Below are 22,486 nucleotides of genomic sequence, written 5' to 3' on the forward strand. Positions count from 1 at the left end.
ATCATCTTTGGGGTTGCTAGGTGGAGGTGTTCTGAAAGGGAAGCTGACTGAACTAAGTGGCATGTTGGCTGGCTGCTGATTGGACAGTGGCTACCCTTTTGAAGTCTCATGCCTCGCTTGCTATCAGATCCTATGCCTTTCAGCTGGAAGCTGGGCAACTGAGATCAAACTATTGTTGCATGTGGTTGGGTTGCACTGAAGGAGAGCTCTAGGTACTCATGAATGAGATGAGGGGAAAGTGGGAAGGCACAGGGGAAAGGAATATTTTGTGGAAATTAAAGAGGAATTGATTTAGAGGGGATTATTATTATTAATTAATTAAATTGTATACAATCCTTCATCCAGGAATCACAGACCTGCTTACAATATATTTAAAAAATTCAGAATATAGTAATAAACAAAGACAATAACCCCACAGTTCAAAAGGCTACAGATTGTTTAATGAGCCAAAGGCCAAATAGGAATGTTTTTGCCTGGCGCCTAAAGATATGTAGATGGAGAGCCTCCCTGCAGAGGGCATTCCACAAGTGGGGAGCAATTGCAGAAAAGGTCCATTTTTATGTTGCTACCCTCCAGACCTCGTGGAGGAGGCACATGAAGAAGGACATCAGACTGTGATCTCAGGGTGCAGATCAGTTCATATGGGGGAAAGCGATCCTTGAGGTATTGCAGCCCTGAGTCATTTAACGCTTTATAGGTCAAAACCAGCACTTTGAATTAGGCCCAGAAACTAATTGGCAGCCTGTTCAGTTGGGCCAGGATTGGTATTATATGCTCAAACCATCTTGCCCAGTGAGCAACCTAGCTACTGAATTCTACACCAACTGACATTTCTGAACCATTTTCAGAGGCAGCCCACGTATCACATGTTGCAGTAATTTAACTTAGAGGAATCTGATGGCCAATGAATTTTTGAGGAGAGAAGAATTTTGGGTAGAGGGGATTATTTGTGGGCTTTATTGAGCATCAGGTTCCACCTCCGCCTTGTACTCAGCTTGTGGTCTTCGACAAGTCACTTGTCCCAGTCTAGAGCAGCTTCCTGGTTCATGGTCATGCCCATTGAGGTGCCTCTGGAAAGCTTCCAAGGGCAACTGCATTCTCTGCTGTTTGTCCCCAGCACCTGGGATTTAGAGTCATACTACTTCTGAAGAGGGAAGTTCCTGTTGCTTATCCTGTAAGAGATGGTTGGTTTCCTTGAGTGGAGGCTAGGATGGCTTTAGGCAGATGCAGCCAGTGGCAGACTTTGGTAATCTTTCATATTATGGCATCCTGCGTGAGGCCAAAATTTAGCATCCCGAAATGGATCTTCTTAATGATGGATCTTCTCAATTTTACACTCCCTCAGCTCAGCACCCTGTGTGACAGAACCACTTGCATCTGTTGCAGCCAAGGGACACCGTGGGTGGGAGGGACTTGCAATGTGGGTGGGGGATGTAGCAGCCTTGGTTTGGGGAGATACTAGTACTCTTGCTAACATATATAATGGTATTAAGATCTATAAATTGCAGAGGGTCAGTTTAGTTTCTCCCCGTACGAATTGTGAAATTTCTCCCTAAGGCCACCTGCAAATGTATCGTGACAGTGCCAGAAGTGCTGTGTCATGGATGGCAATACTCAGACCGGCTGAGGCAGACAGTGCCATTCTTTTACTTAGCACTAAAGAAAGAAAGGGATGGTAGTACCATTTAGAAGGTCTTTCTTAACTGGAAATGGAAAGACTTGGACGTTTTGTTCAGTAAACAAGAAAGTGTACTTTCTCTGCCAAATACCTGGATTTCCGCCCATAGTTCAACAAAGGCTCTCCTGTTTGGATACAATGTCTCTTTTCTATGGCACTTTGGGTGTAAAAGATGCTCTGAGAGAGGTGTGCAAGATCTGCAAAACATTATTTTGAAAATAACAAGATGAACACCTTATTTTTGTGGCCCAATCAGGTGTTTGAAGTGTGAATCTGAGCTACAGGTGTATAGTATATATGTGTGATGCATGCAGTTGTGTGCATTTGTGTGTGGTTTGGAAGGGAGAAATTACATGCAGAAAAGTACAGGTGTAGATAATTAACGTTATTAACAGTGGCCATTCACACATAGAAAGACAGTTGGTGATAGCACAGACTTCCCTGCAGTGATAAGCCAATTGACTCATGTAGCACGATAAAAATCCTTTGTCTCCATTCAGTCCACAGGTGATAGCTTTGAACCTCTTGAAGAACTGTAATTCAGTGGTTTCACTTGCAAGTCTCTATTCATACTTTTTCTAATCATGAGGATTAAGGCTAGGCGAACACTCTTCTGCAGGCTAAATGACCCTTCCTGCTTGTGATCATTCTGCCTGTGTTTTGACCTTGGCTGAAATCATTTTTGTGATGTCACAATATTTTAGATTGCTTTGTCATTGTGTTGACATATGCTAAGAAGCTGAATGGATGAGGCAGAAAACCTCTATACATTCTAGTGTATCAAGTACCAATAGGAATGCAAAAGAAAGCTGGAATTAGAAGTGATTCAGTAAGTTATAAAACAAGAATGGAGAAAAATCTGTGGCCACACTCACCTTTTAGTTACTTCATAGACAAAAGCCATGGTGGTGGTGACTGTTGAGGTCTCTTAGATGGTCGTCCTGTGATGCTTTGTAAGACCTGACTTTATGCGCTAATGAATGTCTGGATAAAGGTCAACATTTCAATGTTACTGGAATCCACTTCACTTGTGTTTTTAATATTTCCTTTGCAATACCTCTATGAAGTGTTGAAGACCTATGGGACCCATTCTTCAGACTGGAAGTCATCAAAGAGCAGAAAGTCATTCCTTTCTAGAGTAAGCAGAGGGTAGCCAATTATAATCTAACATCCTTTGGAGACTTGCTAAAACCTGGGCATTTTGGAGGGGCTCTTTGGCTGGCTTTTGAGAATCATTAGAATCTGTGCAGATCAGCTGAGGAGGGAGCTTATTCCCCATCTCCACTCATCAAATGACTGATATCCCAGGAAGTGCCTCTATCCATCCCAGCACTGTGTCTATTGCTAAAAAAGAAAAGAAAAAGAATTGTTGCTACTGCCAAAACCAGTGATATCTTGGAGGGGTGAAAGAACAAGTTTATGGAGGAGCAGATTAAGCTCTCAAACTTCAATATCACACTAGTTTAACCACCGGCTTCTATAAAATGGAGCATCTGCTGTTGCTTTGAAAGAACCTTTTCCACTGATCCCACCCTGATGGAACTGGAAACCTTAGCTACAGGGTCAGGATGCTGTACTAAGCCTTACATTGGGCTAGTAAGAAACCATAGGACTTAATTGATGCATTCAGCATACTAACAATGAAAGAGATTACACACTATTAAAGCCAACAAGCAGATGTCTTGAAAGTAAAAAATTCTAGTAATTACTTTTAAGTCCAGAGAATTGGTCTTTATCTCCCTTCATTCTGTTGGATGCTACATCCTAATCCATATGAGTGATACTTTGGGACTTGATCTTTCAGGATTTGGAATAAGTACATCTCAAGTGGGTGTTAATTGGAAAGTCAAGTGCAGCCCTGTGGATCCTTACCTGGAAGTAGGCCCCATTGAACACAATGGCACTTACTTCTGAATAAACATTCATAGGCTTGTGTTCTTTGACTCTTCTGCAGAGCACTGCTTGATCCCCTGCATGAAAACAGCCACCAAACATTTGTCCTCAGTCCGGTACATGCTTATGATATTGTAAAGAAACCTAAGCGTGAATTTGAGACTTTCAATGATACAGCCAGCAACAATTTCCATGGTTGCAGCAGCACATTTTCCATCCAACACACCCATGGCTTTATCACAGTCTTGCTACCTCTGAGTCTTTCTCTTTTTTTAAAAGATATTTATTGAAATTTTCAAAAAATAAAGAAAAAACAAAAAAACAACAACCACACATATAATTTGCATTCCTTACTTTCAACAACATATTTCCCAGACTTCCCCACACCTCCCCTTCTTGTATTCCAGATCAATTTTTAGTTCAGCAAGTTCTTAACCCCAAATTTTACCTTATTATATTTACTTAATTTTAATTAACCAATTTTAACTTAAACCTCAGTCTTTATACGTCAGTGCTTATTCTTAATATCTTTTTCTAAGATCGACCCCAATTCCCTTTCACGAGTTCCCCATTTTGATATAAGTAGCAAAACAAAATACAAAAAGAAGACAAAGTATAATTGTACACCCTTTGGATTCCCAAAGCCCCACTCCCCGCCTTTCCCGGTTTCGGGCTCCAACAAATGTCCATCAGTCTATCTGCTGTCAGCCTGGTGACCTCACATCTGAAGCTCTTAATTCTCTCTCAATTCCTCTCTGCCGGTTTTTTTGATAGTCCTTTGTATTAAACACCAAATCTCGGAGAAGCTCTGTCCCAATAAGGTCCATATTTCTTCCAGCCAGACCTCCATATTTAAAAGTGTAGTCCAAATCTTGCTTCTTACTTCTTTTAAGTCCAAATGTCCCAGAAACTCCAGCTTCCACTTTAGTCAGGTTTGTAATCCATAAGTCTTCAGATCTCCCCTCTGAGTCTTTCTCTATTATGTAATACATTCTGAAAGAATGACTTCCATCACTCTGTATTCCGTGGGAAATTGCTGTGTCCAGAGATCTGCAGAAGAGCTGGCTATCGATGCCACTATTGATGCTATTTGTTGTTCAGGCAGAAAAAAGCATAGCATAATAGAACCAGATTTCCAAAACTGTTGACCTTCTTTTCTAGTTCTGCTGAAATTCTGGCCTTCAAAAGTAACAATGGGTACAGTTGCATACCTGGCACCTCTGGCACTCTATTCCTAATCCTGGAATAGGAACTTATTGCCCCTATTCATCTGGAGAATCCCTGGTTGGGACAAGTATGAAGGAGCATGCTAAGAATTCTTTCTATTCCTGTGATCCATCTTGGAGGAGATGCTTGGAAAAAGAAGATATGTGCTTCTTCCTCCATTTAAAAAAATGAACATGGATATCATTGTACTTTGCCATTGGTTCTTTCTTAATGCCTTATAAATGTGAATATCTACCTTGGAGAACTTTTTAAAATTAAAATTAATCCCCTACCTTTCTACAAGGCAGCTTAGAGCACCTAAACACACAGAGAATTATACAAATCATAAATTCTTATGTCTCATTTAAGGTGATATATTGGTTTCCTGTTAATTGTGTGCCAGTTTCTTGAATAACCTGGGTGCTCTTCTGAGATTAGGGTGGTGTGTTTGACTTTCACCTTGGTCTATGCTGTTTTCCAAATTGGTTCTGTCATACTTGAACTTGGGACAATTTTGTAGCCTAAATGAGAGTCCTTTCTAAGCATTGTACAATATTGAGGTTTTCTGCCTCATAACTTTAGCCCACTTTTTTGGGCAACATTTTATAGGTTGCTAGGGAGGTAACTTTGCACCTGTGGGAACCGTCTACTGAACTGATGGGTCTGATTTGGTGTAAGCTGGTATGTGCATGAGGCATGTGCTTTCTACTGATTCTGAACAGATGCTTCAAAATGTCAGGCAAATGTGTTGCCTTGCACGACACTTCATTCTTCCAGTCCCCCCACCACATCCCAGTACATAAAGGGAAGTACTATTCTCCCCACCCCGCAGTCTGAGAAAGTTCTAGGACATCGAGTAATCCTGACTTCAAATAATTAAGAGTATAATAAACTTGCAGACTTGTGCAGCGTGGGTTCAGCGAAGATGACAAGCTAATGCAAACCTGAAAATCTCTTTATTTTCACTCTTCACAAGAGATTTGAAGATGATCTAGTCCGTTTGGATACATTAACAAAGCAGTTGAGACTGAACCATATATTTATATTTAAATTTATACCCCCTTTTTATTTCTTGCTTTTTATTCTCTCTTATTTTCACTCTTCTTTATCTTTTTCTTTTTTTAGGGTAGATTGGTTTTTATGGTTTCTTATGTTGAAAACTTTCAATTGAAATATTTTGAACACACACACATAAACATTATCTTCTTTTTAACCTCCTATGTATTTTGTGTTCCTTAAAACCTACCTATATATTTCAGCCGACCCTTTTCTTCTTTCCATGTTATATTAGTTATTCTAGTTTAACCTTTTTTGTTCTGTGTTGGGCTGTTAAATCTATTTTGTAAGTGTATTTTGTATCTACAGTATATTATAAGCAGTAAATCTATTCTGTAAGTGCTAACAGTTCAAAACTATGCAAGTCTACTAGGTCAGAATGGCTTTTTTGAAGTATTGAAACCTTCATCCATTAAAATCAGGCACAGCTGCAGGACTTGGCATATTTGGACAAGAGTCATACCCCAGACACGCTGGCAGGGCCTACTGAGTTTGACATTACTTCCTGCTGCCATGGGGCCCTTACCTGACACTGCTGCTCACCTGATACTGCTGCTAACACTCACCATTGCATTGGGGCACAATGCTGCACTCGCTCCCCTGAACTTCTTTACCACAATGGGTGACACTTCTGGACTGGTCTAAATTTTCTCAAAATGCAGTGTTTAACATTGATGTCAAGCATTTTATTTGGGGTAATTTCAAATTGTGGCTAGCTGTAATGGATCAGAGCTAAGCCGGTGCTTGGCTTCCAGAGGTGCTGCCAACATCACCCTCCAGGGTTAGAATATTTGAGGTGTGGGGCTGGATGCAGCAGTGCTAGGCAGGGGTCCAGACAACTTCACAGTGGCAATTCTGGATGCGGCCCAGGTTGGCACCCGCAGGCCCATTACTACTACCAAATTGAGGGCCCACTCAGGCCCTGTCAGCTGTCTTAATTAAATTTCAGGAGCCTTTAAAATGTCACAGTCATTGCAATCAGCCCAGGCTGTACTTTTGAAATAGCCTTCTCTGCAGTGATGAGCAACACAGGGATATTAGAAGTCTGCCCCTTAACTTTGAAATTTGTATCCTGAAGAGGTCCATCACCATGTCTGTGTGAATTGCTCAGTTGAGATCAAAGCCATCTGCACATAGAAATGTGATGCTGGTGCTTCTGAAAACTGTTTAGCCCTATGCATCTGATAATTAGATGCTGATTACCAACATGTTTAAGGTGACACTTGGGAGTTCAACATATTTTTCCACCCCCACAGCTTTGATTGACACTGAATTCTTTATTGCTTACTTGCTTTGCTTTTGCTTTTGTCCCTCTCACATTTGTTACTTACAATACAGAGGAACTGTGGTAACTGCATTCTGGTTGAAATACACATATTTTCCTTTTGACAATATTCAAGGCAGGCAAGATTACATGTGTGCTCCCTTCCTCCCCAGAATTTTGCTTGATCTTAAAAATATCCCTGCAATAAGTACGTGCTAACCATTGACTGCCTATATATAAATATAGACTGGAAGCATTTAAAGGAGGCTTTCTTACTTCGCTTGTATTGGGCACCTAAGCACCAAGGTTTAAATGTCACATGTGGCTGAATGTAATTTTGCACAATCAATAATTTTGTCAGCCCTGTTTCTAGCCTCTTGCTGGTTTCCATAGATACAGATGGGAAGTGACAGGTTCTCATTGTCTGTGTTGACCCCATTGTAACCTTTTGCTCCTGGACTTCCTTATTAGGGAATATGCTTACTTTGCTGTCTGAGTTCCCTCCACCACCTCCACCCCCCATCTGTATCATGCTTATTTTGATTTTCTTTCAAAGCGCTAGCTAAATCTGCCCTTGCTTGTTTGCTACAGTAACTTTTGGACTGACATCTGGTGTCACTATGTGGTTTGGATACAGTGGTAGGGCACAGCTGTAACTCCTATAGTACTGTCACCTTGATAATGACTCCTGTTACAAAATTGTGTTGAAATTGTAATGGCACAGTCGGTTACCTCTGTTACATTCCAGCTATACCATTAATGTATGGAATCCACAATTCAATTGCCATGCTCACCATGATGAGTGTTCTATCAGCCTCTAATGAGCCTATGGAGAAGAACCCAAGAATATAGAGCATACCCCTAAGGGCTGCTGCACACAAGTCTATTTTTTCATTCTTTGTTGGGAAAAACTTTACCCAAGCTATGTGGCAAATTCATCCCTGTGTTGTCTACTACATGTGCATGCAGAAGGTACACATGTTGGGACATGGCTTCCTGCCACATGTAAGCACAGCTGTTTGGCTTGATGCGTAGTGTGTTGTGGTATGTACACAAAAATCATGCAGCATGCTTACACCAAATGGATTCCAGTGTAAAAAAGGAGGGAGGAGACTTTTGGTGTCTAATTTTCAGTGTAAGCCGTAGAACTAACGAGATGAAGTTTCAAGAAGGAAGGAGGGATGGAGAAGTCCAGTCCTTTCCTTATCCTGCTCACAACTATCCCTCTCATCCATTCCCCAAACAGACAAGCTGGGCTCTCTGCATAGAAGTGATGGTGAGAAGGAGTGGGTTTATCATTCTTCTTCCACTCATCCTCAACTCTCTCATCCATCACTGAGACCATTGCCTCAGGTATATAAAGAGTCGTGGCAAAGTCTGTTATTCCAAACCATGCCCTTCACCCTGTTATCCCAAACTGAAAAAGACAGAGACCTCCTGATCCTGAGAAGGAGGTAAATAATGTTCCCACACATACATTACCAAGAAAACTTTTGTTATTAGGCAGGTTATAAATACATACACATAAATACATATCAGCTATATTTTGAAATGGCTGAGGAGGAATAGTCTCCCCTCCTGCCAAACCTGGGGTTTGAAAGTGAAGGAAAAGATGTCCCATGTTTTATATATGAAGTGGTTTGCTTTGGGACATCACTGAAGTATGTGTGGAGGTGTTTAAACCCGTTTCCTACTCATGATAGCACCAGTTAATAATACAGTTTCTTGTTTGGGGATGTGTTTCAGTTTTGTGATAGTACAAAAGTGTTATGTGATCTTAGCAACTGGCTTACGTGCAGACACAGACACACATGCAGCCCATCAAGTTTGGTGGGTGTAGTAGAGTGAAGTGCCTGCAGAGTTCTGGTCCTTTCCCCAACCCCACTTCAAAATGATGTTAATTCTATGGATGGTCATCTCTGATGGGTTCTATAGTTGCATCCTGCACTGCAGATTCTGGATTGGAGTCTGTGTGGTGCTGCTGGTGGTGGGGGTCAAAGATCCTTTCAACTTTGTGATGCTCATTGCATCTTCATGTCCCTCACATGCACCTGTTTCCACCCCCCCCCACCTTATTTCTGGAATTTGTCTCCATACATAAGCAGCATACCATTTTTTTAAGGGGGTGAGAATCTTCTTGACATACTGACAAGAATGTTGTTGTTGTTGTTTAGTCATTTAGTCGTGTCTGACTCTTTGTGACCCCATGGACCAGAGCACGCCAGGCACTCCTGTCTTCCACTGCCTCCTGCAGTTTGGTCAAACTCATGTTTGTAGCTTCAAAAACACTGTCCAACCATCTTGTCCTCTGTCGTCCCCTTCTCCTTGTGCCCTCCATCTTTCCCAACATCAGGGTCTTTTCCAGGGAGTCTTCTCTTCTCATGAGGTGGCCAGAGTATTGGAGCCTCAACTTCATGTTCTGTCCTTCCAGTGAGCACTCAGGGCTGACTAGAATAGATAATGGTAATTTAAAATTAACACTCAGAGATCATGTTCACAATAGAGGAACATGCATAGAAGCCTTTATTGCAGCACTGGATACTTAAAGAGTACCCTTTGCTTGTAAAAACCCTCTTAGCTGCCAGTCCTGTCCCCGCCCCACCCCTGGTCCACCAAGTCAGTGTAGAAAAGGTAGCAGAGGAGGGAAACTGATGAACAAGAGGGGTGGCAATTTTGGATGAAGTCTGCCAGGCTGGGTTTTCCTGAGTTTGGAGAAATCCTTGGGAAAAGCCTGTGCTTTCCCCAAGAATTCTAAAAGAGAGACTTGGAGAGACCTAACCCATTCCAAATCGAGGTGAGTGGATATTGCTATTACTGCACTTGCTCAGTATGCTGACCTCAGTGCCAGGGGAAAGGTTTCCTTTTTTATTTTGGCAGTTGGTCCTGGGTCAGTGCACAAACATTTAAGTGTTTGAAAAGCTGCCAACTATAACCGAGGGGCAGTCCTGTTTGGGCTATATTTGCTCCTGCTGTGAAGCAATTATCCTTTCATTGTCTCTTAAAGCCTCCACTGTTTTGCAATGCTGTATGACTTAAAACACTTAGCCAGCTTGGCTGTGCAGAGTGTCCTAGGGCTGGAGCACTGCAATGCTCTCAGAATATTCCCCTATCAGCTTTGCCAGCAATGCAGTAAGTGATTCAGCAGAACAGCTCCAGTGCAGAGAAGTACTGCAAGGAACTGGATGAGTCTTTTCCTATGTGTCCATGCCCAGGATCTCTTGGACCCCAGCATGTTTGCATTTGCTTGCAGTTTTAGTCAGCAGCCTTTCACATTTTAATTGTGCCTAAGCCCTATTGAACTCAGTGGGCTGACTTTGAAATAAGCATGCACAGCATCAGGCGGTTAGTGCTTACATTTACACTTTTTTGTTTTAAACCCTATTGGGTAATTTAGGTACAGGCCTTTCCTCAATCAACTGAACAAGACAGTGGACTCTTTAAAGGAGTTAAAGGGCCACTATAATGTTGCAGTCAATGCTATAACAGTAACTCTTTAAGAGTTCTAATTGTCTGAGAGTCAGTGGTAAATAGTGATGCATGTTGTGATGGGGAGCTGTACACTTTTGTCTGGAATATGAGTCACACCTACCTGCATGGGTTTGGAGCTAGAAAATCCATCAGCTGGGTGCAAGCAGCTTAGATTTTGGTTGCCAAAAGCTGCATTAAGGTTTTAGGGAGCTCATTATACTTTAGAACCAACATTTGCTGCTTTTATAGCCTCTGTACCCCAGACAACCTGCGCAAGCTATATCATAGAATCATAGAATTGAAGAGTTGGAAGGGAACATGAGGATCACCTAGTCCCATGCCCTGCAATGTAAGAATATACAGCTGTCCCATAGTTGCAACCTTGATCAAACCGGCAACCTTGCAACCATGGCGTTATCAGCACCACACTCTAACCAACTGAGCTATAATTGTGAATATATTATAGTAAAAGCAGTGTGTGTTCTCTGCCAGTGTAAACTAATCCTGTAAAGGCTCTCCAGAACAGCTTTCTGAAAGGAAGAGCATGAAACAATCTGTATGTAGATTTTGATTTGCATGTCCATAGATGATGTACTTAGTACTGTAGCTTGCCAGCATCTGGTAGTGGAGACTAGGAGAAAACTCAGCCTCCTCTGTTGCCTGCTGCTACAAAAATTGCAGTGGTTCCATAACAGAAACACAGCAGCAACAAAATGGTGGCCAGTTTGGCATTTGTGTGTGGCTGCCTCTCCATGGTAAAAACTTCCAGTGTGGTCACAGGTTCAAATCACTGAGAGAAGAACCACTCAAGATGAGCATCTCTGGATGAATAAAGACCAATAGAAGAGTTTATGGCCAATCCAGTATTGATTTTCTTGAAACGGTGACAGCAGTACAGCTCCCTCTTCTGGAAGAGCAGAGAAGACAAAAATGTCTCAAGAGAACTAGTCTAGTGAGCCTCTCATATATTTTCCTGGGTGGGGGCTCAGAGCCCTCATCACAGTATTATCCAGTGATGATCAAAGGGCCTTGTTTTACGGCGCAACTCTGCTTACTTTTGAGAGGCCTCCCCGAGGTCTATGAAAATGAGACCTGCCACCCTCTCCTCATAGTTTAACTTTTGCATCATGTTTTCTGTCCTCTATGATTCCTTAGCTTCATAAACAGAGCTGGTACAAAAAGGAGACGGCATCTTTTGGAACAAGAGAAAATAGGCTGCCGTACAAGGATCTCTGGCTTGCACTGTGCAGAACATGGGGACTGGCCCTAGCTGGCACTTGAGCCTGTTTTCAGCTGACTCTGAGAGAAGCATAGAGTGGGCAGTGTCTTGGAATACAACTCCTGCATTATTCACGAGGGAAATCCACAAAGAGGGAGGGGAGGAGTAAACAAGGAGAGTGTGCAATAGCTGTTAATACGTGGCCTGGTGTGCTCTCTCATTTGCTGTGGCACTTGAAGGTTTGGTGGGCTTGAGATAATGAGCCTCTATGTAAGCCACAGAGGAGGAGGGATGGTGAGCAGAGAGTGATTTTTTTCCTTCCCAGCAGCAGTTGCATTATATCTATATTTGACCCTGGAAAAAGTCTGCTCGGTTTTCACAGCATCTGAAGGCCAGAGGTCTGCTTCCTTGGAAACAGTAAGGAGCAGCATTTTTCACCCACCTGAGCAGCTTGGAGGTTTCCTTGGTCGTCTTAGCAATCATGACTGAATTATTCCTTGCCTCGCCTGGAGGACCATCACTTTTGGGATAAAAGTGACTGAGAGACAATTGAATAGCCCTGGCAGGGGACAGAGAAAGAGGAGGAGAAATGGCTTAATTGTGAAAGGTGACAAAGGTAGGCTGGTCTGCTGATTTGATACCAAATTCTTGGAGATGTAGATTAGATTTGAACAGGTGCTATAAGATGAAATGGTGTAGAAGAGTAAGTGAGCAGTTGGTTGGTCCAGTACCTCTATGCCAGCATCCTCTAGAAGGGAGCACTGAAATATTGGGTTGTGGCCTCTCATCCAGTCTAAACAAAAGATTAGAGCTGGAGTTTTCTAATGCAGCTGTGTCTTTAGCATTGCTTGAGGAAATCCAATGACAACATGATTTCTGATTTTGTTTTGCGGCAATAGTTTCATTTTAGCTCCTTTGCTTTTTCTGTGGTTGCTAGCATTGCACTGTGCTCTAGCACTGTCAATAAAATTAATCCATATGTGTCCCTCTCCCTCCCTCGTGTTCTTGTCCTTGAATCTCTCGTTGATTTATTGCGTGTCTTCACATGCACCTATTTGAATTCAAAGTTCTGTTGGCAGATAGGGGAGAAATGCATTGGGCCTTTGTTATCTGATGGGGAAAGCAGAAATAATTTGATTGTTGTGTGACTTTGATTTTCCAGTCATGGTAGAAATGCCAATATATCTTTAGAGGTACAGTGGTTAAAATACTGATTTAAGGGAACACAGATGCAAACCTCAGAGCTAGAACACTTATAGATTCCCCCCCCCCAAGCTACATTTTTAGAATACAATGCAAGATGAGGTATGGTGGCAGGGGAATGTCCACTTTCCTCCTCTATGCCTGAATATTTTCCTTTAAAAAGGAAGATTTTACTGAACTCTGAATATGTTACCCTTCCTATAAAAAAGATATGCAGCCTGGGCTCTCCCCCCCCCCCCCCGCAATAATTAAAAAACACTCAGAGCCGATGAGAGTCCCTAGAATCTTGTAGTCTGCTTGCCTTTTTGTATTCTGCTGCTCTTCTATTCTTGTTACTTTGGCCTTTTTTAACTGTATTATAAGCTTCCCTGAGCTTTTAAAAGGAAAGGCAGGCTATAAATGTTTTGAGTGGATAAATATTTCTGAATGATAGCAGGTTTCTTCAAAGAATCGAACATGTTGGCATCCTTCTGCTTTGTAACAACAACAGAGGTGATCAGTAATGAGAGGCAGGAAATTTCCCATTTCTAAAAATGTGTGGTTTCATAAAATGAATAAGTAATGTAATGAATGGGTACAATAGCAGTCAAAGTAGGCAGCTTCAAAGTTATAATTAAGTTCTTCAGGTGACTGTTCTTAGGAGAGCATGCTTGCCTGTGTAAATAAGGGTAGTTCTTTGGGTGGGCTCAAATAAGTGCCTTAACATTTTTGTTGCCTTCATATTTAAAAAAAAAAAATGTAAAGAAATGTAAGCTTGTCAAATCATATTTAAGTATTCTAATAAAATACTTTCTAAGAGAAGTTATGCACTTATTGACTATATTTAAATCACACAAGTAAGTGCATTTTATGGATTCCCCCATGCAATACTTCAATTATATGTTATTGCCAAAACATAAAATAAAACTTGAGACATATACATCATACTTTCCCCCCTTTTTTCTTTTTAAGGTAAGTCCGTTAAAGCAGACCCCAATCAATTTTAGTCCAGCAGAAGCCCGATAAATTTAAGGCAGCAGAAACGTCTTCATAATTTTCTCAGATTCAAAACTTCTCAGAAAACCCACATCACTGGATAGGATAAGAGCAGTTTTGAGGCAAAGGGTCATGGAAATGAGTAGGAAGCTTTGTGCCAAGTCTTTCTTCCAAACTATATGGATCAGAGTCTGTGTGATTGAAAACTATACAGGAAGTCTAACTTGGGTTCACCTCAGACCGCTGTCTGTTGGTTATTTGATATGATGATCCATATGTAAGAAAACAGGAGTATAATGGAAGGTAAGCTGGTTAGCACATGAGGTTTTTTTTTACTCTTCCTAGGGCAGGTGTATTGTTAACTTCTCCCTACTCAATAAATAGATGCTACTGATAAACATGCAGTTGTGCAGTACATTTTTAAATAGTTGTATCTATCCCAGCAGGTAGAATCTAGCTACTATCTTTTATTCTACCTTAAGAAGTGCCTTTCCCATAGCAATCTGCCCATGCCCTTAGGTCATTTGCTGAAGTCTTTCCCAATGTCATCCTTACCAGAGGAGAAGTAAGTAGCAGCAAGAGAAAGGGCCTTTCTGTATTTTTGTTTGACACTCTTGAAGCGCATCCTGCTTTCTTTCAGACCCCAGGAAAAAACATTTTTGTTTACCTATTGTCAGCCTGTTGGTTGGGTATAAATGGAGGGGGGGATGAAAGAAAGGCAGCTCTGTATATGGAAGTTTTTAGTTTTGATGTCTTACTGTGTTTTAATTTGTTGGAAGCCACCCAGAGTGGCTGGGGCAACCCAGTCAGATGGGTGGCAAAGAAAGAGAGAAAGAAAGAAAGAAAAAGAAACAAAGAAAGGTGATGATGATGCATCACAATAAAACATACACACATGAGAAACATGGGACTTTTCTCTTTGGGGAGCGAGTGACTGAGAGGCATAACAAATCTATCTTGAAAACACATAGGGAATAGGGCAATTCATTTCGCGCTAGATAGAGATCAGCCAAAGGGGGGACATGAAATCTCTTAATCAGCAATTGCCTCTGGGTTTTGCCATCTGTTCTGACAGGTGCCACCCCTTAGCTCCCAGGCTTTGCTCCCTGTGTCTCAGGATCTGAGCCCTAGGACATCTGGCAAGCCTAGCTAGAACTGTTCTAGCAACAGCTGTGCATTGAATACAATGGGTCCCATTTCCTCCAGAAAAACTAGTCAAATGTTGAATATCTTAATTTGATGCCTCCTGAAAATGGGTTCTTGCATGCTGTTCTTTCTTTCATAATGTATGTCATGACTGTGCCAAGCAAGAGCTACTAGTGCCAGTGCATTGTAATGGGTGTTGACTGCTCCTACAGCTAGGAGAACGAATTTTAGGTTTCTCAATTCTTAGGGTTGGTAAGGGTTAGTTCAGAAACTCAGTATACCCAGCCCTCCTAGGTTTGTTACCACTTCAGCAGAGCCGGCCCTCCCATGACACAGGGTGAAGTGCCTGCCCACCCTACTTGCTTCTGCCACCAAGAGGGAGGCGTTCTGTTGCGTGACATTGCTGCTCATCTCCCCCCGCCCCCAGGCAGAGAAGCCAAGCGAGTGCCAACACCTGGAGGAGTGCTCCAGCTTCTGCCAAGTTGGGCAAGTGCTGGAGCTTAGCAGTGGAAGTGGGTGGTGGTGGGCAGGGCCAGGAAGTGGCAATTTCCATTTTGCCTCAGATGGTGAAATGGGATGGGCTACCCCAACCCTTCAGAATGTAGATGGGAAACAACATACCTAAATGCTCTGCTATATCATAACGAGCTTGCAAAAGGGAAACTGAAGACATTGGCAGAACATTCTGAGTTTGACATGGATGAAACATTCATGGAGTAACTTGTCCTGTCAGCTGATTGCTGAAGTGGGAAAGCTCTAAATCAGCCCCTATACTTGTAGGTTCTTGTTAAACAGTTAGGGTTACTTTTTTCTACCTGCTATCTCTATTCTCTATTTTAATTATATTTTATTGTTTTATATTTTGTGTTTGATGCAGGCTGTAAGTCACCTTGACTGTCTCTCTACACCAATAAACCAACAAGTAAAAGCAGTTCATAGAACTGAGTTGCTCAGAGTATAGAAAGTTTTAGAAATAAATATTAAATCTTCCTAAAAGGATTGAGGCATGCTGCCCCAAACTGAGACACTAACTGGACAAAACAATTTGAAAGTTGCTGCATTTTGGTCTGATTTTTTTTTTTAAACCTGTGCAAGTAACAAACTTCACTTTGCATTGAGATTCACTGCCATCCAACGCATTCTCCAAATAATAATTGCATGTCACAATGCCATTGTTTTGAAAGCGGTCTCCAATTATACTTTAGTTTCATGTCTCCGATTGGAGCAAAGGCAATATGAACTATTAATCATACCTTAAGCGAAAGGAGTTAGATATGGTGTGGGGGAGTAGGTGAAGTACATGGCAGTTTCCCTTGCCCATTTCATTAATGAACCATTCATGTGTAACTTCTGCAAGTGCAGAAGGAAAGGAAATGGGATTTTCAGAAGGTGTTAATAAGAAGTGCTGATTGGACCACTGGGATCAGAGGTGCTGTGAGCACATTCTATAAAATAGCACAAAAGAGCTTGGGTGGTAATTATTCTTCAAACCATTCAGTGCTTGTGTCTTACTGCCTGACCCTGTTAGCTATAGCTCCAAACACAGCAACTCAAGGATCGTGTTCTAGGTCCTAGTGCCAGGACATAACTGAAGCTTCTAAGCTAAGGCTTGGATCCATCCAGCAATGCTCCATTAGAGCACTTGTATCTGTTGACATTGGGAGGAAGGTTTCTTTCAGCGCCTTTACTTGGCCTCTTTGCATGGTCTGCAGGAGCCTTTCTGGTATTCAAGAGCCAAGGAGCCAGGGGTGAACATGTGGGCCCAGTCATAGGGGTAATGAAGCACATGTAGGTTTCCTGGCAGGCATGTTACTTAACCATGGAAAAAGACAGGGCACTCTGGCTATCAAGTCTTACTCTGAGCTATGGGGTGCCAACAGGATATTCTGGGCTCTGTACACTGTATGTGGATTGGGCCCTTCACCACACCACACCACAGGTGCCTCTGGGCACATTGTGACTGGGATCTCAACCGCACTGTGTTTTGTAATGTTTTCAGTCACCCTGTAAAGAAAGTGTGGGATTCAGTGTCACGCTGTTCCCATCATTCCATCTGCACAAACATTCCAGATTGCCAGATGAAAGGATATTCCTTTCCTCCCCTGCACACTGTTCTGGGGGTTCTCCCAACACCCCTATAGCTAATTTCAGGGGACACGCTGGGTGAAGACAGAGGGGAAAGCCCCATTGCATATGTGGAATTCCTTGCACGGAGCTTCTTCTGACATGGCTGGTTAGGTGAAACCCACCCAAAGTTTTAAAAAATGATCTATTTTTTAAACAGGAGAAGGGACTGGAGAATGAGGGTCCAGAACAAAGGACTCAGGACTCTGTTCCCCTCACTGCTCCGCCAACAATGGACCTGTTTCCTAGGATTGAAGAGCAGTGAATGTTAGTACATTAAAAGTATTACACCTCTTTGCCTTCAGGCTTAGAAGATAGAAGATAATTAGGTATGGCCTGGCATGCTTTACATGTCTTGCTATACATTGGACATGTCTTATGTCTGATCTTTGTAAGCTGTTCTGGGAACCCTTCTGGCTAAAGAGCAGGGTACACATGGCTTTAAAGAATGATCCCAAGGTCCATCTAGTCCAGCTGCCAACTTTCAGTTTCTGATGTTGGACAGCCAGGTACCTTTTAATACTCAAGAGTGAGACATGGTGTTGATGTCCGTTCTTTGTTGTACTTTTGAGTCTGAGCAAGAATCTCTCATTCCTAATTGTTTTGGCTAAAGATCATTGTTAGACATAATCCATGATGGATTTTAGTGGCAATGGTGCACATTGCAGTTTGCACCAAGATAAATGAAGCTTATCAAGGCACCTGGCATGGAATCATGTTTATTCTGTTTTTTTCAAGGCATGTGAACCTGAAGCCCCCCGCCCCAAGGAACTGTGTTTGTTAATTGGAGCAGGGGTGGAAAGGTCTTCAGTCTTTTCAACTTTGTGTGGTGAACCCTCATTCATTCTCTAGGGGTTACCTAGCTGAACATTCCTGCATATGGAAAACTAATATTTCTGGAGCCTTCCTGACAGCTCAGTTTTCTACATGCAGGAAATTTTTGTGCATGGAGAGAAGCATTAAGCCACATATGCCTCATCTAATTAAGGTTCAATTACGAATTAGGCAGCATTGCCTGATTCTTTCCTCTGCATGTTTTCTTTCCCACCCAAACCAGTGTGGGCAAGTTGCAGACAGAAGGAATAACACTTGGAAATATTGTTGCCTTAATTCTTTCCCCTCCAGTCTTTTCTCAGCATCACAGACCTGTTTATTGAGACAGTGTCATCATAAATCTGTGTTTAGAAAAGGAAGTTATTGGCTGTGTACACATTACTGTTTACTCTGGCTACAGTGCATTTCCACTGCTTGTTTTTGAATTCATGTACACATATTACCTAAGATCCAGAGTTATACTGTAGTTTCTTGTACAATACTGTGTTTTTGTGTGGTTTCCTTCAATCCAACGTGAGCACGGTTTCCTTATTCAAGTTGCATGGAATCCCAGGTGTGTCCATTTGTGAAGACTTCCTTTCCATCTGGATTTCTGGGGGCAGAGGCAGGGCAGGGAAACCAAACAGGCAGTGCCATCAGGTGAAGACACCATCACCCCGTCTCTACCCATTGGTATGGGTGACTTCAGTGCACATGAACCCATGCTGATATGTACAGCAGCAAGCAAATTTGACTCAAAATGCAGTGAGAAAAAACAACCTTGCTTCATTTTAAGCTGGTAAAGTGTACACAGCCATTGTCTGTCTGAATTTATATCTTCAGTGAAGGGGTTCTTTTTTGCCTGAATAGCAGAGTTGTCCAAAATTCAAAGTAACTGTAGATCAAGCAAAATAAAGATAAAAGTGTATTCAGGAATTTGAAAAGAATATTGTGTGTTAAACGTGTTACCATTTGAAGAGAGAGGGTATTGTGCTTATTTAATACAGATCTGTCCTCCTAAAGAGCAGCTGTTCTTTCATATGTTGTGCATATTCTGATTAATTAGAACTAGATTTTGACCTTTACAAGCTTTAGATATCACTTGTAGTTGCGAGCTTGGAATATTTATTTGAAGCATTTATAACCCACTCTTCAGTCAAACATGCTTCCAGGATGGCATATGAAAAACAGTAGTAAGACTGTCCCTGTTCTCAGGCTTAGAATCCAGAAAGACATGACACAAAATGAAAAGGAGATAGGTGGGGAGGAGAGGGGGGAAAACACAAGCCATCTGTCATGGATGCTTTAGCTGAAATTCTTGCATCGCAGTGGGTTGGACTCGATGGCCCTCGGGTCCCTTCCAACTCTTAAGATTCTATAAGCTTGGGCACTAGTTCTTCTAGTTATAGCTGTTATAACACAGGCATGTAGTCCTACAGTTATATAGCTCTGCCTGTGTGGGAGTGTAAATGCTCTCAATCAGATCTGGGAGCAGAACTGGTGACAATGTCTGGGGCGTGGCAGATAGCAATGTCAGGACCATGAGGTTAGAGTTGCTTCTGTGATGCAGTTCTTTCCTCAGACAGGTGATATGATGGAAGGTGGGCTCTTCACAGGAGAGGTACTTGATGGAGTCACCAAAGTCAGTGGCAATTAGTTTAGTTAATGCAGTTTATTAAATCTGCATGTTGCTTCCCAATATAAAAAGTCCTATAGCAGAGACTCCAATACTTTGGCCACCTCATGAGAAGAGAAGACTCCCTGGAAAAGACCCTGATATTGGGAAAGATGGAGGGCAAAAGGAGAAGGGGACGACAGAGGACGAGATGGTTGGATAGTGTTCTCGAAGCTACCAGCATGAGTTTGACCAAACTGCGGGAGGCAGTGGAAGACAGAAGTGCCTGGCGTGCTCTGGTCCATGGGGTCATGAAGAGTAGGACACGACTAAACAACTAAACAACAACAAAGAACAAATACATATTAAAAACAAATGTAACAATATAGTACAATATATCATCACTGTTTCCGAAATGGCCAGGAAAACAAATAGGTCTTTACCTGGCACTGAAACATTGGTGCTTCCCTGGGACTTCCCTAGGAAGAGCATTCTGGTTTGGGCTTCCTTGGCCTCAACAAAGGGTAACCCCTTCCTGGAAACATTTGACCCACCCCAGATCCGATTGAGGAGCAAGTAATATTGACCAGGTCAGGAGGACAAGATAGTTAAATGCCCAGTCCACCAAGCACTGCTGCCATGTACTTTGGCTACCTTTTTGTGAGCCTCCTATTGAAATCGGTGAAACTTAACAGAAGCTGCATGATAGCAGAGTTTACTGTTTCGCTCCCCATAGCAAGGTAAGTTTGACTAGTTGCTGTTTGAAAACTCCGTCAGAACCTGAATTTTTGCTCAGCTTCAGGTCTCCTTGAGAAAGAGTAATTTTATTCTTGCTGATGAAAAGAGTTTATTCCCACTATATCAAGTACTACAGGATGTCTATTTTTGTTATAGATTTATAGATTATAACCTTGCAAATTATTCATTGTAAATACAGTAAATACTAAGCAGTGTGTATGGTGACAAAGACCAAGAACAATCATTTTGAAGGCATGGGTTTAATTGTAGCTAAAGTCATTGTGTATGGTCTTGTTAATTTGATCTCTGAAAAGAGGACGCCTGTGCAAAGAGAATGCCACATTCATGTTGCATTTCTTTCAAATGTTTGTCTATCCAGTGCTTTCTACTAAAAGTAGAACTGGAAGGTCAACTTTGATTTACCATGCAGATTCCACATAATTCAATTTTAAGAATACAAAACAGTAGCTTGGCTGGCATAAGTAACAATTCCTGACCTAGAAAAGATTAAATTAAGTTTTAAACAATTGCACTATCTCTGCTAGAGATGAGAAATAGCTGGCTACACCCAGGGCATCTGGGGACTTAAAATGTGAATTTAAATATGAAATTTTAGCAAGGACACCTGTCAGTCTTCTATTCTTGAACTGAGTTGAATATATCATGTAAAATGTATCAAGCAGTTAGTAGTTATATGGCTGACATTGATTTGAAGGAAACTTGGCCGTATGCCTGGGAAAGGATCCCCATATTGAGGTCTGCTTAACTGTATGCTCAGTTGTGTTCAGCGCACAGTGCATCACAGTTCATATCCTTACTTAGACCAAGAGCAACACTTAGGGCAGTGTTTTGCCAAAGACCCCACAGAGAGCATCACGTATGTATTCATCATGTGCCACCCTCTTCCTGCTTTAATGGTATTTCTAATGTCCTAAAACATTGGCTATGAGAACCTTAATGTTGGTGGACATGAAAGTCATGAAAAGTACCCTAATGCTGAAGGGGCTGAAGTGATGAGTTGGGTCCTCTCTCTTTTCTGCCAGTCTGTGCTTCTATACCTCAGTGAGTCTATTGTTTACTTTCTCTTAGTAAATGAAACTCCATAGCCCTAATCTCCATGAAAATGAAAGCATTAAGCTTGATTAAAGCTTGCGAAAGAGCATAATGAGATCTACTTGAAAATGTGCACGGAACTCAGAGTCCCTATTAATATCTCAGTCATAGTAGCCCAGTTATACTGTTTGGTTTTCTGAAATGTCTCTCCATACCTGAGGCTGAGTCTCTAAAAGATAATATATTTCTGTGCTCAGTAGAGCAAGGAGCAAGCTAGTAGTTCAGAGTGTTTTAAGATCAGCAGTCCAATCTGAACCAGGAAGATAAAGTGTGACCTCTGGTAAGCAGTGATTGCAGTAGTTATTAAGTGAGGTTAAGCTGGTTATTACTCCCTAGGATTGCATTTTGGCTTGTTGCTCTCTTCCAAGTGAGAGGCTGGATTTTGAAGCAGTGGCTGTCAAACAACGCAAGACATGAGCCATGCCTACAGTTTCAGCTCTGACTTTCCTGTTACTTGAATGCAAGGAATAAATATCTCTATTTAGCTAGGAGGAGGGGGCTGCTACGATTGAAGAAGGCAACACTCTGTGTGATGTGGGTGGAAGAGGGGGAGGTGGAAGCCCTGCTTGGCAATTTCTATGCATTACCGGAGGCAAGAATCACACATACTTTTCATGAATAATTTTTGATCATTCAATTCACTAGGGAATCCCTGTGCATAAATGCAGGTTGTTATGGATACAAGAAACTGCCTTGCTCCCCATGGATTGTAACAAATGGATTGTGTTGCTATTATGGAGGACTGTGTAATTTTTATTTTTTTTATTTTTGCAAAGCATGATCTGATTCATTGGCGATGGGAGTCTTTTGCCAATCCCAAAAGAATAAAAATCTCGGTAGCCTCATAAAAGGTTCATTAAAAAAACTATTTAAATTTCAAAGTCATGGGTTTTCAGGGGTTTTAGGGCATTCTTTAGTTACAATAAAAAGTATCTCTGCTGAAATGTTGATCGTGTAATAAGTCCTCTGATCTAG

General features: G+C 41.8%; 1 protein-coding gene and 1 long non-coding RNA gene across 43 annotated transcripts in view; one reads left to right on the forward strand and one right to left on the reverse strand.

The window, feature by feature from the left end:
* Positions 1-22,486, forward strand: part of NFASC (neurofascin) — a 180,339-nt gene that overhangs the window by 21,568 nt on the left and 136,285 nt on the right. For 2 of the 42 annotated variants that reach the window (XM_083618135.1, XM_083618137.1), the window contains exon 1: positions 11,936-12,400. The exons of 33 other annotated variants lie outside the window; for them this stretch is intronic. The gene's annotated coding sequence lies outside the window, so the exon portion shown is untranslated. Of the gene's footprint in view, positions 1-8,428; positions 8,451-11,935; positions 12,401-22,486 lie in introns of those variants that run through there. 7 more of the 42 variants (XM_083618116.1, XM_083618121.1, XM_083618145.1 and 4 more) reach the window with 6 other exon arrangements.
* On the reverse strand, positions 928-3,836 carry LOC310765137. Its single transcript, XR_014549458.1, has 3 exons — positions 2,554-3,836; positions 1,770-1,875; positions 928-1,172 (listed from the first exon to the last, which is right to left on the reverse strand). It is a non-coding gene; the product is annotated as an uncharacterized lncRNA (long non-coding RNA).

This window comes from Podarcis filfolensis (assembly GCF_964270895.1).
Source record: "Podarcis filfolensis genome assembly, chromosome: 6".
NCBI lineage: Eukaryota > Metazoa > Chordata > Lepidosauria > Squamata > Lacertidae > Podarcis > Podarcis filfolensis.